The sequence below is a fragment of the Alosa alosa genome, unplaced genomic scaffold, assembly GCF_017589495.1.
Source record: "Alosa alosa isolate M-15738 ecotype Scorff River unplaced genomic scaffold, AALO_Geno_1.1 AALO_1.0_unplaced_493, whole genome shotgun sequence".
NCBI lineage: Eukaryota > Metazoa > Chordata > Actinopteri > Clupeiformes > Clupeidae > Alosa > Alosa alosa.
The window spans coordinates 1-11,041 of NW_025962646.1; the positions used below are offsets into that span (position 1 = coordinate 1).

Genomic DNA, 11,041 nt, shown 5'->3' on the forward strand with positions numbered 1-11,041 from the left:
ACTGCTAATCCATTGTGCTCTGCACGCGTGGGTTCGAATCCCATCCTCGTCGATTCTATTCTTTCCGAAGATACACTATCATTAAGGGCCATGTTTTCACCTATCTCATAACTGCTACTATATAATGACTAACATCAAACCTCAGCGCTTTTCTATTGGAAAACTTTCACTCACCGTGAGTCGTTGACGAGGTGGCCGAGTGGTTAAGGCGATGGACTGCTAATCCATTGTGCTCTGCACGCGTGGGTTCGAATCCCATCCTCGTCGATTGCATTTGCAAAGGATGTCATCTCTTTCCAAAGATACAGTATCGTTAAGGGGCATATTTTGACCTTGTAACTGCTAAAGATAATCAGTAATGTCAAAGCTCAATGCTTTTCCTTTGGAAAACTTTCCTTGCATTTTGACTCAGTGACGAGGTGGCCGAGTGGTTAGGTGGCCGCTAACACAGTGGTTATGGCGATGGACTGCTAATCCATTGTGCTGGACTGCTAATCCATTGTGCTCTGCACGTGGGTTCGAATCCCATCCTCGTCGCTTCTATTCTTTCCGAAGATACACTATCATTAAGGGCCATGTTTTCACCTATCTCATAACTGCTACTATATGACTAACATCAAACCTCATAAGGTTTTCTATTGGAAAACTTTCACTCAATGTGAGTCGTTGGACGAGGTGGCCGAGTGGTTAAGGCGATGGACTGCTAATCCATTGTGCTCTGCACGCGTGGGTTCGAATCCCATCCTCGTCGATTCTATTCTTTCCGAAGATACACTATCATTAAGGGCCATGTTTTCACCTATCTCATAACTGCTACTATATAATGACTAACATCAAACCTCAGCGCTTTTCTATTGGAAAACTTTCACTCACCGTGAGTGGTTTGGCGATGGAGGTGGCCGAGTGGTTAAGGCGATGGACTGCTAATCCATTGTGCTCTGCACGCGTGGGTTCGAATCCCATCCTCGTCGATTGCATTTGCAAAGGATGTCATCTCTTTCCAAAGATACAGTATCGTTAAGGGGCATATTTTGACCTTGTAACTGCTAAAGATAATCAGTAATGTCAAAGCTCAATGCTTTTCCTTTGGAAAACTTTCCACTCATTTTGACTCACGAGGTCAGTGGTTATGGGATGGACTGCAGTAGGGTTATCTCACAACTGCCACAAATAATCAGCAATGGAAACTGCTAACTTTCAGAAAACATTCCATTGAATGCTCCAGTGCGAGGTGGATGGTTAAGGCGATGGACTGCTAATCCATTGTGCTCTGCACGCGTGGGTTCGAATCCCATCCTCGTCGATTCTATTCTTTCCGAAGATACACTATCATTAAGGGCCATGTTTTCACCTATCTCATAACTGCTACTATATAATGACTAACATCAAACCTCAGCGGTTTTCTATTGGAAAACTTTCACTCACCGTGAGTGAGTCGAGTGGTTGGCGATGGACGAGGTGGCCAGTGGTTAAGGCGATGGACTGCTAATCCATTGTGCTCTGCACGCGTGGGTTTCGAATCCCATCCTCGTCGATTGCATTTGCTAAAAGGGTGTCATCTCTTTCCAAAGATACACTATCGTTAAGGGGCATATTTTGACCTCGTAACTGCTAAAGATAATCAGTAATGTCAAAGCTCAATGCTTTTCCTTTGGAAAACTTTCCACTCATTTTGACTCAGTGGCCGAGGGTCACAAGGTGGTTATGGCGATGGACTGCTAACACATTGTGCTAGGGATATTTGATGCCCTATCTCACAACTGCCACAAATAATCAGCAATGTGAAGAAACCTATCGAGGGCCATGTTTTCATAACTGCTACTATATATGACTAACATCAAAAACATTCCTATTGGAAAACTTTCACTGAATGTCTCCAGTGACGAGGTGGCGAGTGGTTAAGGCGATGGACTGCTAATCCATTGTGCTCTGCTCGCGTGGGTTCGAATCCCATCCTCGTCGATTCTATTCTTTCCGAAGATACACTATCATTAAGGGCCATGTTTTCACCTATCTCATAACTGCTACTATATAATGACTAACATCAAACCTCAGCGGTTTTCTATTGGAAAACTTTCACTCACCGTGAGTCGTTGACGAGGTGGCCGAGTGGTTAAGGCGATGGACTGCTAATCCATTGTGCTCTGCACGCGTGGGTTCGAATCCCATCCTCGTCGATTGCATTTGCAAAGGATGTCATCTCTTTCCAAAGATACAGTATCGTTAAGGGGCATATTTTGACCTTGTAACTGCTAAAGATAATCAGTAATGTCAAAGCTCAATGCTTTTCCTTTGGAAAACTTTCCACGCATTTTGACTCAGTGACGAGGTGGCCGAGTGGTTATGGCGATGGACTGCTAACACATTGTGCTAGGGATATTTGATGCCCTATCTCACAACTGCCACAAATAATCAGCAATGTGAAACCTCGATAACTTTCCGTCAGAAAACATTCCACTGAATGTCTCCAGTGGCGAGGTGGCGAGGTGGCGAGTGGTTAAAGGCGATGGACTGCTAATCCATTGTGCTCTGCTGCGGCGTGGGTTCGAATCCCATCCTCGTCGATTCTATTCTTTCCGAAGATACACTATCATTAAGGGCCATGTTTTCACCTATCTCATAACTGCTACTATATAATGACTAACATCAAACCTCAGCGCTTTTCTATTGGAAAACTTTCACTCACCGTGAGTCGTTGACGAGGTGGCCGAGTGGTTAAGGCGATGGACTGCTAATCCATTGTGCTCTGCACGCGTGGGTTCGAATCCCATCCTCGTCGATTCTATTCTTTCCGAAGATACACTATCATTAAGGGCCATGTTTTCACCTATCTCATAACTGCTACTATATAATGACTAACATCAAACCTCAGCGGTTTTCTATTGGAAAACTTTCACTCACCGTGAGTCGTTGACGAGGTGGCCGAGTGGTTAAGGCGATGGACTGCTAATCCATTGTGCTCTGCACGCGTGGGTTCGAATCCCATCCTCGTCGATTGCATTTGCAAAGGGTGTCATCTCTTTCCAAAGATACAGTATCGTTCCAAAAGGGGCATATTTATTTTGACCGTAACTGCTAAAGATAATCAGTAATGTCAAAGCTCAATGCTTTTCCTTTGGAAAACTTTTTCCACTCATTTTGACTCAGTGACGAGGTGGCCGCCACAAGTGGTTATGGCGATGGACTGCTAACACATTGTGCTTGGGATATTTGATGCCCTATCTCACAATCCTCGTCGATTCTGCCACAAATAATCAGCAATGTTTGAAACCTATCTCATAATAACTTCTACTATATGACTAACATCAAAACATTCCACTGAAACTTTCCTCACCGTGAGTCGTTGACGAGGTGGCCGAGTGGTTAAAGGCGATGGACTGCTAATCCATTGTGCTCTGCAGCGTGGGTTCGAATCCCATCCTCGTCGATTGCATTTGCAAAAAGGGTGTCATCTCTTTCCAAAGATACACTATCGTTAAGGGGCATATTTTTTGACCTCGTAACTGCTAAAGATAATCAGTAATGTCAAAGCTCAATGCTTTTCCTTTGGAAAACTTTCCACTCATTTTGACTCAGTGACGAGGTGGCCGAGTGGTTATGGCGATGGACTGCTAACACATTGTGCTAGGGATATTTGATGCCCTATCTCACAACTGCCACAAATAATCAGCAATGTGAAACCTCGATAACTTTCCGTCAGAAAACATTCCACTGAATGTCTCCAGTGGACGAGGTGGCCGAGTGGTTAAAGGCGATGGACTGCTAATCCATTGTGTGCTCTGCGCGTGGTTTGAATCCCATCCTCGTCGATTCTATTCTTTTGAAGATACACTATCATTAAGGGCCATGTTTTCACCTATCTCATAACTGCTACTATATATAACATGACTAACATCAAACCTCAGAGGTTTTCTATTGGAAAACTTTCACTCACCGTGAGTCGCCGAGGTGGCGAGTGGTTAAAGGCGATGGACTGCTAATCCATTGTGCTCTGCTCGCGTGGGTTCGAATCCCATCCTCGTCGATTCTATTCTTTCCGAAGATACACTATCATTAAGGGCCATGTTTTCACCTATCTCATAACTGCTACTATATAATGACTAACATCAAACCTCAGCGGTTTTCTATTGGAAAACTTTCACTCACCGTGTGAGTCGTTGGACGAGGTGGCGAGTGGTTAAGGCGATGGACTGCTAATCCATTGTGCTCTGCACGCGTGGGTTCGAATCCCATCCTCGTCGATTGCATTTGCAAAGGGTGTCATCTCTTTCCAAAGATACAGTATCGTTAAGGGGCATATTTTGACCTCGTAACTGCTAAAGATAATCAGTAATGTCAAAGCTCAATGCTTTTCCTTTGGAAAACTTTCCACTCATTTTGACTCAGTGGCGAGGTGGGCAGTGGTTATGGCGATGGACTGCTAACACATTTGTGCTAGGGATATTTGATGCCCTATCTCACAACTGCCACAAATAATCAGCAATGTGAAACCTCGATAACTTTCCGTCAGAAAACATTCCACTGAATGTCTCCAGTGACGAGGTGGCCGAGTGGTTAAGGCGATGGACTGCTAATCCATTGTGCTCTGCACGCGTGGGTTCGAATCCCATCCTCGTCGATTGCATTTGCAAAGGGTGTCATCTCTTTCCAAAGATACAGTATCGTTAAGGGGCATATTTTGACCTTGTAACTGCTAAAGATAATCAGTAATGTCAAAGCTCAATGCTTTTCCTTTGGAAAACTTTCCTTGCATTTTGACTCAGTGACGAGGTGGCCGAGTGGTTATGGCGATGGACTGCTAACACATTGTGCTAGGGATATTTGATGCCCTATCTCACAACTGCCACAAATAATCAGCAATGTGAAACCTCGATAACTTTCCGTCAGAAAACATTCCACTGAATGTCTCCAGTGACGAGGTGGCCGAGTGGTTAAGGCGATGGACTGCTAATCCATTGTGCTCTGCACGCGTGGGTTCGAATCCCATCCTCGTCGATTCTATTCTTTTTGAAGATACACTATCATTAAGGGCCATGTTTTCACCTATCTCATAACTGCTACTATATGACTAACATCAAACCTCAGAGGTTTTCTATTGGAAAACTTTCAGAAAACATTCCGAGGTGGCGAGGTGGAGTGGTTAAGGCGATGGACTGCTAATCCATTGTGCTCTGCACGCGTGGGTTCGAATCCCATCCTCGTCGATTCTATTCTTTCCGAAGATACACTATCATTAAGGGCCATGTTTTCACCTATCTCATAACTGCTACTATATAATGACTAACATCAAACCTCAGCGGTTTTCTATTGGAAAACTTTCACTCACCGTGAGTCGTTGACGAGGTGGCCGAGTGGTTAAGGCGATGGACTGCTAATCCATTGTGCTCTGCACGCGTGGGTTCGAATCCCATCCTCGTCGATTGCATTTGCAAAGGGTGTCATCTCTTTCCAAAGATACAGTATCGTTAAGGGGCATATTTTTTACCTCGTAACTCCTAAAGATAATCAGTAATGTCAAAGCTCAATGCTTTTCCTTTGGAAAACTTTCCACTCATTGTGACTCAGTGACGAGGTGGCCGAGTGGTTATGGCGATGGACTGCTAACACATTGTGCTAGGGATATTTGATGCCCTATCTCACAACTGCCACAAATAATCAGCAATGTGAAACCTCGATAACTTTCCGTCAGAAAACATTCCACTGAATGTGAATGTCCAGTGACGAGGTGGCCAGTGGTTTAAGGCGATGGACTGCTAATCCATTGTGCTCTGCACGCGTGGGTTCGAATCCCATCCTCGTCGATTCTATTCTTTCCGAAGATACACTATCATTAAGGGCCATGTTTTCACCTATCTCATAACTGCTACTATATGACTAACATCAAACCTCAGCGGTTTTCTATTGGAAAACTTTCACTCACCGTGAGTCGTTGACGAGGTGGCCGAGTGGTTAAGGCGATGGACTGCTAATCCATTGTGCTCTGCTGCGCGTGGGTTGAATCCCATCCTCGTCGATTGCATTTCAAAGGGTGTCATCTCTTTCCAAAGATACACTATCATTAAGGGCCATATTTTTCACCTCGTAACTGCTAAAGATAATCAGTAACATCAAACCTCAATGCTTTTCCTTTGGAAAACTTTCACTCACTGATTTGACGAGGTGGCCGAGTGGTTAAAGGCGATGGACTGCTAATCCATTGTGCTCTGCGCGTGGGTTGAATCCCTCCGATTCTATTCTTTCGAAGATACACTATCATTAAGGGCCATGTTTTCACCTATCTCATAACTGCTACTATATAATGACTAACATCAAACCTCAGCGGTTTTCTATTGGAAAACATTTCACTCAATGTGCCCATTGACGAGGTGGCCGAGTGGTTAAGGCGATGGACTGCTAATCCATTGTGCTCTGCACGCGTGGGTTCGAATCCCATCCTCGTCGATTGCATTTGCAAAGGGTGTCATCTCTTTCCAAAGATACACTATCGTTAAGGGGCATATTTTGACCTCGTAACTGCTAAAGATAATCAGTAATGTCAAAGCTCAATGCTTTTCCTTTGGAAAACTTTCCACTCATTTTGACTCAGTGACGAGGTGGCCGAGTGGTTATGGCGATGGACTGCTAACACATTGTGCTAGGGATATTTGATGCCCTATCTCACAACTGCCACAAATAATCAGCAATGTGAAACCTCGATAACTTTCCGTCAGAAAACATTCCACTGAATGTCTCCAGTGACGAGGTGGCGAGTTGTTAAGGCGATGGACTGCTAATCCATTGTGCTCTGCTCGCGTGGGTTCGAATCCCATCCTCGTCGATTGCATTTCAAAGGGTGTTCTTTTTTCCAAAGATACACTATCATTAAAGGGCCATATTTTGACCTATCTCATAACTGCTAAAGATAATCAGTAATGTCAAAGCTCAATGCTTTTCCTTTGGAAAACTTTCCACTCATTGTGACTCAGTGACGAGGTGGCCGAGTGGTTATGGCGATGGACTGCTAACACATTGTGCTAGGGATATTTGATGCCCTATCTCACAACTGCCACAAATAATCAGCAATGTGAAACCCTCGATAACTTTCCGTCAGAAAACATTCCACTGAATTCGAGGTGGCCAGTGGTTAAAGGCGATGGACTGCTAATCCATTGTGCTCTGCACGCGTGGGTTCGAATCCCATCCTGGGTTCGAATCGATTCTATTCTTTCGAAGATACACTATCATTAAGGGCCATGTTTTCACCTATCTCATAACTGCTACTATATAATGACTAACATCAAACCTCAGCGGTTTTCTATTGGAAAACTTTCACTCACCGTGAGTCGTTGACGAGGTGGCCGAGTGGTTAAGGCGATGGACTGCTAATCCATTGTGCTCTGCACGCGTGGGTTCGAATCCCATCCTCGTCGATTGCATTTGCAAAGGGTGTCATCTCTTTCCAAAGATACACTATCGTTAAGGGGCATATTGTGACCTCGTAACTGCTAAAGATAATCAGTAATGTCAAAGCTCAATGCTTTTCCTTTGGAAAACTTTCCACTCATTTTGACTCAGTGACGAGGTGGCCGAGTGGTTATGGCGATGGACTGCTAACACATTGTGCTTGGGATATTTGATGCCCTATCTCACAACTGCCACAAATAATCAGCAATGTGAAACCTCGATAACTTTCCGTCAGAAAACATTCCACTGAATGTCTCCAGTGACGAGGTGGCCGAGTGGTTAAGGCGATGGACTGCTAATCCATTGTGCTCATCACGCGATTCTGGGTTCGAATCCCATCCTTAAGGGCCGATTGCATTTGCAAAGGGTGTCATCTCTTTCCAAAGATACAGTATCGTTGGAAAGGGGCATATTTTGACCTCGTAACTGCTAAAGATAATCAGTAATGTCAAAGCTCAATGCTTTTCCTTTGGAAAACTTTCCACTCATTGTGACTCAGTTTCCAAAGGTGGCCAGTGGTTATGGCGATGGACTGCTAACACATTGTGCTAGGGATATTTGATTCCCCTATCTCACATGGTTGCCACAAATAATCAGCAATGTGAAACCTCGATAACTTTCCGTCAGAAAACATTCCACTGAATGTCTCCAGTGACGAGGTGGCCGAGTGGTTAAGGCGATGGACTGCTAATCCATTGTGCTCTGCACGCGTGGGTTCGAATCCCATCCTCGTCGATTCTATTCTTTTTGAAGATACACTATCATTAAGGGCCATGTTTTCACCTATCTCATAACTGCTACTATATGACTAACATCAAACCTCAGCGGTTTTCTATTGGAAAACTTTCACTCACCGTGAGTCGTTGACGAGGTGGCCGAGTGGTTAAGGCGATGGACTGCTAATCCATTGTGCTCTGCTGCGCGTGGTTCGAATCCCATCCTCGTCGATTCTTTATTCTTTGAAGATACACTATCATTAAGGGCCATGTTTTCACCTATCTCATAACTGCTACTATATAATGACTAACATCAAACCTCAGCGGTTTTCTATTGGAAAACTTTCACTCACCGTGAGTGAGTCCGAGGTGGCCGAGTGGTTAAGGCGATGGACTGCTAATCCATTGTGCTCTGCACGCGTGGGTTCGAATCCCATCCTCGTCGATTGCATTTGCAAAGGGTGTCATCTCTTTCCAAAGATACAGTATCGTTAAGGGGCATATTGTGACCTCGTAACTGCTAAAGATAATCAGTAATGTCAAAGCTCAATGCTTTTCCTTTGGAAAACTTTCCACTCATTTTGACTCAGTGACGAGGTGGCCGAGTGGTTATGGCGATGGACTGCTAACACATTGTGCTAGGGATATTTGATGCCCTATCTCACAACTGCCACAAATAATTGCAATGTGAAACATTCCCTCGATAACTTTCGTCAGAAAACATTCCACTGAATGTCTCCAGTTCGAATCCCATCAGGTGGCCAGTGGAAGATACACTATCATTAAAGGCGATGGACTGCTAATCCATTGTGCTCTGTGGCGTGGAAAACTTTTTGAATCCCAGTGGTTCGATGGACTGCTAATCCTCGATTCTATTCTTTGAAGATACACTATCATTAAGGGCCATGTTTTCACCTATCTCATAACTGCTACTATATAATGACTAACATCAAACCTCAGCGGTTTTCTATTGGAAAACTTTCACTCACCGTGAGTCGTTGACGAGGTGGCGAGTGGTTAAAGGCGATGGACTGCTAATCCATTGTGCTCTGCACGCGTGGGTTCGAATCCCATCCTCGTCGATTGCATTTGCAAAGGGTGTCATCTCTTTCCAAAGATACACTATCGTTAAGGGGCATATTTTGACCTCGTAACTGCTAAAGATAATCAGTAATGTCAAAGCTCAATGCTTTTCCTTTGGAAAACTTTCCACTCATTTTGACTCAGTGACGAGGTGGCCAGTGGTTATGGCGATGGACTGCTAAACACATTGTGCTAGGGATATTTGATGCCCTATCTCACAACTGCCACAAATAATCAGCAATGTGAAACCTCGATAACTTTTTTCCTATCAGAAAACATTCCACTGAATGTCTCCAGTGACCGAGGTGGCGAGGTGGAGTGGTTAAGGCGATGGACTGCTAATCCATTGTGCTCTGCAGCGTGGGTTGAATCCCATCCTCGTCGATTCTATTCTTTCGAAGATACACTATCATTAAGGGCCATGTTTTCACCTATCTCATAACTGCTACTATATGACTAACATCAAACCTCAGCGGTTTTCTATTGGAAAACTTTCACTCACCGTGAGTCGTTGACGAGGTGGCCGAGTGGTTAAAGGCGATGGACTGCTAATCCATTGTGCTCTGCGCGTGGGTTCGAATCCCATCCTCGTCGATTGCATTTGCAAAGGGTGTCATCTCTTTCCAAAGATACAGTATCGTTAAGGGGCATATTGTGACCTCGTAACTGCTAAAGATAATCAGTAATGTCAAAGCTCAATGCTTTTCCTTTGGAAAACTTTCCACTCATTTTGACTCAGTGACGAGGTGGCCGAGTGGTTATGGCGATGGACTGCTAACACATTGTGCTAGGGATATTTGATGCCCTATCTCACAACTGCCACAAATAATCAGCAATGTGAAACCTCGATAACTTTCCGTACAGAAAACATTCCACTGAATCAAACCCAGTGGTTTTCTATTGGAAAACTTTCACTCACCGTGAGTCGTTGACGAGGTGGCCGAGTGGTTAAGGCGATGGACTGCTAATCCATTGTGCTCTGCACGCGTGGGTTCGAATCCCATCCTCGTCGATTGCATTTGCAAAGGGTGTCATCTCTTTCCAAAGATACACTATCGTTAAGGGGCATATTTTGACCTCGTAACTGCTAAAGATAATCAGTAATGTCAAAGCTCAATGCTTTTCCTTTGGAAAACTTTCCACTCATTTTGACTCAGTGACGAGGTGGCCGAGTGGTTATGGCGATGGACTGCTAACACATTGTGCTAGGGATATTTGATGCCCTATCTCACAACTGCCACAAATAATCAGCAATGTGAAACCTCGATAACTTTCCGTCAGAAAACATTCCACTGAATGTCTCCAGTGACGAGGTGGCCGAGTGGTTAAGGCGATGGACTGCTAATCCATTGTGCTCTGCACGCGTGGGTTCGAATCCCATCCTCGTCGATTCTATTCTTTCCGAAGATACACTATCATTAAGGGCCATGTTTTCACCTATCTCATAACTGCTACTATATAATGACTAACATCAAACCTCAGCGGTTTTCTATTGGAAAACTTTCACTCACCGTGAGTGAGTCGTTGGACGAGGTGGCCAGTGGTTAAAGGCGATGGACTGCTAATCCATTGTGCTCTGCACGCGTGGGTTCGAATCCCATCCTCGTCGATTGCATTTGCAAAGGGTGTCATCTCTTTCCAAAGATACACTATCGTTAAGGGGCATATTTTGACCTCGTAACTGCTAAAGATAATCAGTAATGTCAAAGCTCAATGCTTTTCCTTTGGAAAACTTTCCACTCATTTTGACTCAGTGACGAGGTGGCGAGTGGTTATGGCGATGGACTGCTAACACATTG

General features: G+C 44.5%; 28 non-coding genes across 28 annotated transcripts; all 28 read left to right on the plus strand.

The window, feature by feature from the left end:
- Nucleotides 1-185: 185 nt before the first annotated feature.
- trnas-gcu lies at nt 186-267 on the plus strand. The gene has a single exon. It is a non-coding gene; the product is annotated as a tRNA-Ser (tRNA).
- A 402-nt stretch (nt 268-669) lies between these two features.
- On the plus strand, nt 670-751 carry trnas-gcu. Its single transcript has one exon. It is a non-coding gene; the product is annotated as a tRNA-Ser (tRNA).
- Nucleotides 752-885: 134 nt separating this feature from the next.
- Nucleotides 886-971, plus strand: trnas-gcu. The gene has a single exon. It is a non-coding gene; the product is annotated as a tRNA-Ser (tRNA).
- A 481-nt stretch (nt 972-1,452) lies between these two features.
- trnas-gcu lies at nt 1,453-1,534 on the plus strand. Its single transcript has one exon. It is a non-coding gene; the product is annotated as a tRNA-Ser (tRNA).
- A 347-nt stretch (nt 1,535-1,881) lies between these two features.
- trnas-gcu lies at nt 1,882-1,962 on the plus strand. Its single transcript has one exon. It is a non-coding gene; the product is annotated as a tRNA-Ser (tRNA).
- Nucleotides 1,963-2,095: 133 nt separating this feature from the next.
- Nucleotides 2,096-2,177, plus strand: trnas-gcu. The gene has a single exon. It is a non-coding gene; the product is annotated as a tRNA-Ser (tRNA).
- Nucleotides 2,178-2,480: 303 nt separating this feature from the next.
- Nucleotides 2,481-2,564, plus strand: trnas-gcu. Its single transcript has one exon. It is a non-coding gene; the product is annotated as a tRNA-Ser (tRNA).
- Nucleotides 2,565-2,697: 133 nt separating this feature from the next.
- Nucleotides 2,698-2,779, plus strand: trnas-gcu. The gene has a single exon. It is a non-coding gene; the product is annotated as a tRNA-Ser (tRNA).
- Nucleotides 2,780-2,912: 133 nt separating this feature from the next.
- Nucleotides 2,913-2,994, plus strand: trnas-gcu. Its single transcript has one exon. It is a non-coding gene; the product is annotated as a tRNA-Ser (tRNA).
- Nucleotides 2,995-3,345: 351 nt separating this feature from the next.
- On the plus strand, nt 3,346-3,427 carry trnas-gcu. The gene has a single exon. It is a non-coding gene; the product is annotated as a tRNA-Ser (tRNA).
- A 515-nt stretch (nt 3,428-3,942) lies between these two features.
- trnas-gcu lies at nt 3,943-4,024 on the plus strand. Its single transcript has one exon. It is a non-coding gene; the product is annotated as a tRNA-Ser (tRNA).
- Nucleotides 4,025-4,160: 136 nt separating this feature from the next.
- On the plus strand, nt 4,161-4,241 carry trnas-gcu. The gene has a single exon. It is a non-coding gene; the product is annotated as a tRNA-Ser (tRNA).
- A 295-nt stretch (nt 4,242-4,536) lies between these two features.
- trnas-gcu lies at nt 4,537-4,618 on the plus strand. Its single transcript has one exon. It is a non-coding gene; the product is annotated as a tRNA-Ser (tRNA).
- Nucleotides 4,619-4,913: 295 nt separating this feature from the next.
- Nucleotides 4,914-4,995, plus strand: trnas-gcu. The gene has a single exon. It is a non-coding gene; the product is annotated as a tRNA-Ser (tRNA).
- Nucleotides 4,996-5,337: 342 nt separating this feature from the next.
- trnas-gcu lies at nt 5,338-5,419 on the plus strand. The gene has a single exon. It is a non-coding gene; the product is annotated as a tRNA-Ser (tRNA).
- A 300-nt stretch (nt 5,420-5,719) lies between these two features.
- trnas-gcu lies at nt 5,720-5,801 on the plus strand. Its single transcript has one exon. It is a non-coding gene; the product is annotated as a tRNA-Ser (tRNA).
- A 130-nt stretch (nt 5,802-5,931) lies between these two features.
- Nucleotides 5,932-6,013, plus strand: trnas-gcu. The gene has a single exon. It is a non-coding gene; the product is annotated as a tRNA-Ser (tRNA).
- A 346-nt stretch (nt 6,014-6,359) lies between these two features.
- On the plus strand, nt 6,360-6,441 carry trnas-gcu. Its single transcript has one exon. It is a non-coding gene; the product is annotated as a tRNA-Ser (tRNA).
- Nucleotides 6,442-6,587: 146 nt separating this feature from the next.
- trnas-gcu lies at nt 6,588-6,817 on the plus strand. The gene is made up of 2 exons: nt 6,588-6,624; nt 6,773-6,817. It is a non-coding gene; the product is annotated as a tRNA-Ser (tRNA).
- Nucleotides 6,818-7,327: 510 nt separating this feature from the next.
- On the plus strand, nt 7,328-7,409 carry trnas-gcu. Its single transcript has one exon. It is a non-coding gene; the product is annotated as a tRNA-Ser (tRNA).
- Nucleotides 7,410-8,096: 687 nt separating this feature from the next.
- Nucleotides 8,097-8,178, plus strand: trnas-gcu. Its single transcript has one exon. It is a non-coding gene; the product is annotated as a tRNA-Ser (tRNA).
- A 130-nt stretch (nt 8,179-8,308) lies between these two features.
- On the plus strand, nt 8,309-8,390 carry trnas-gcu. The gene has a single exon. It is a non-coding gene; the product is annotated as a tRNA-Ser (tRNA).
- Nucleotides 8,391-8,522: 132 nt separating this feature from the next.
- On the plus strand, nt 8,523-8,606 carry trnas-gcu. Its single transcript has one exon. It is a non-coding gene; the product is annotated as a tRNA-Ser (tRNA).
- A 553-nt stretch (nt 8,607-9,159) lies between these two features.
- On the plus strand, nt 9,160-9,241 carry trnas-gcu. The gene has a single exon. It is a non-coding gene; the product is annotated as a tRNA-Ser (tRNA).
- A 514-nt stretch (nt 9,242-9,755) lies between these two features.
- trnas-gcu lies at nt 9,756-9,836 on the plus strand. The gene has a single exon. It is a non-coding gene; the product is annotated as a tRNA-Ser (tRNA).
- A 336-nt stretch (nt 9,837-10,172) lies between these two features.
- On the plus strand, nt 10,173-10,254 carry trnas-gcu. Its single transcript has one exon. It is a non-coding gene; the product is annotated as a tRNA-Ser (tRNA).
- A 295-nt stretch (nt 10,255-10,549) lies between these two features.
- trnas-gcu lies at nt 10,550-10,631 on the plus strand. Its single transcript has one exon. It is a non-coding gene; the product is annotated as a tRNA-Ser (tRNA).
- Nucleotides 10,632-10,769: 138 nt separating this feature from the next.
- Nucleotides 10,770-10,851, plus strand: trnas-gcu. Its single transcript has one exon. It is a non-coding gene; the product is annotated as a tRNA-Ser (tRNA).
- Nucleotides 10,852-11,041: the final 190 nt, after the last annotated feature.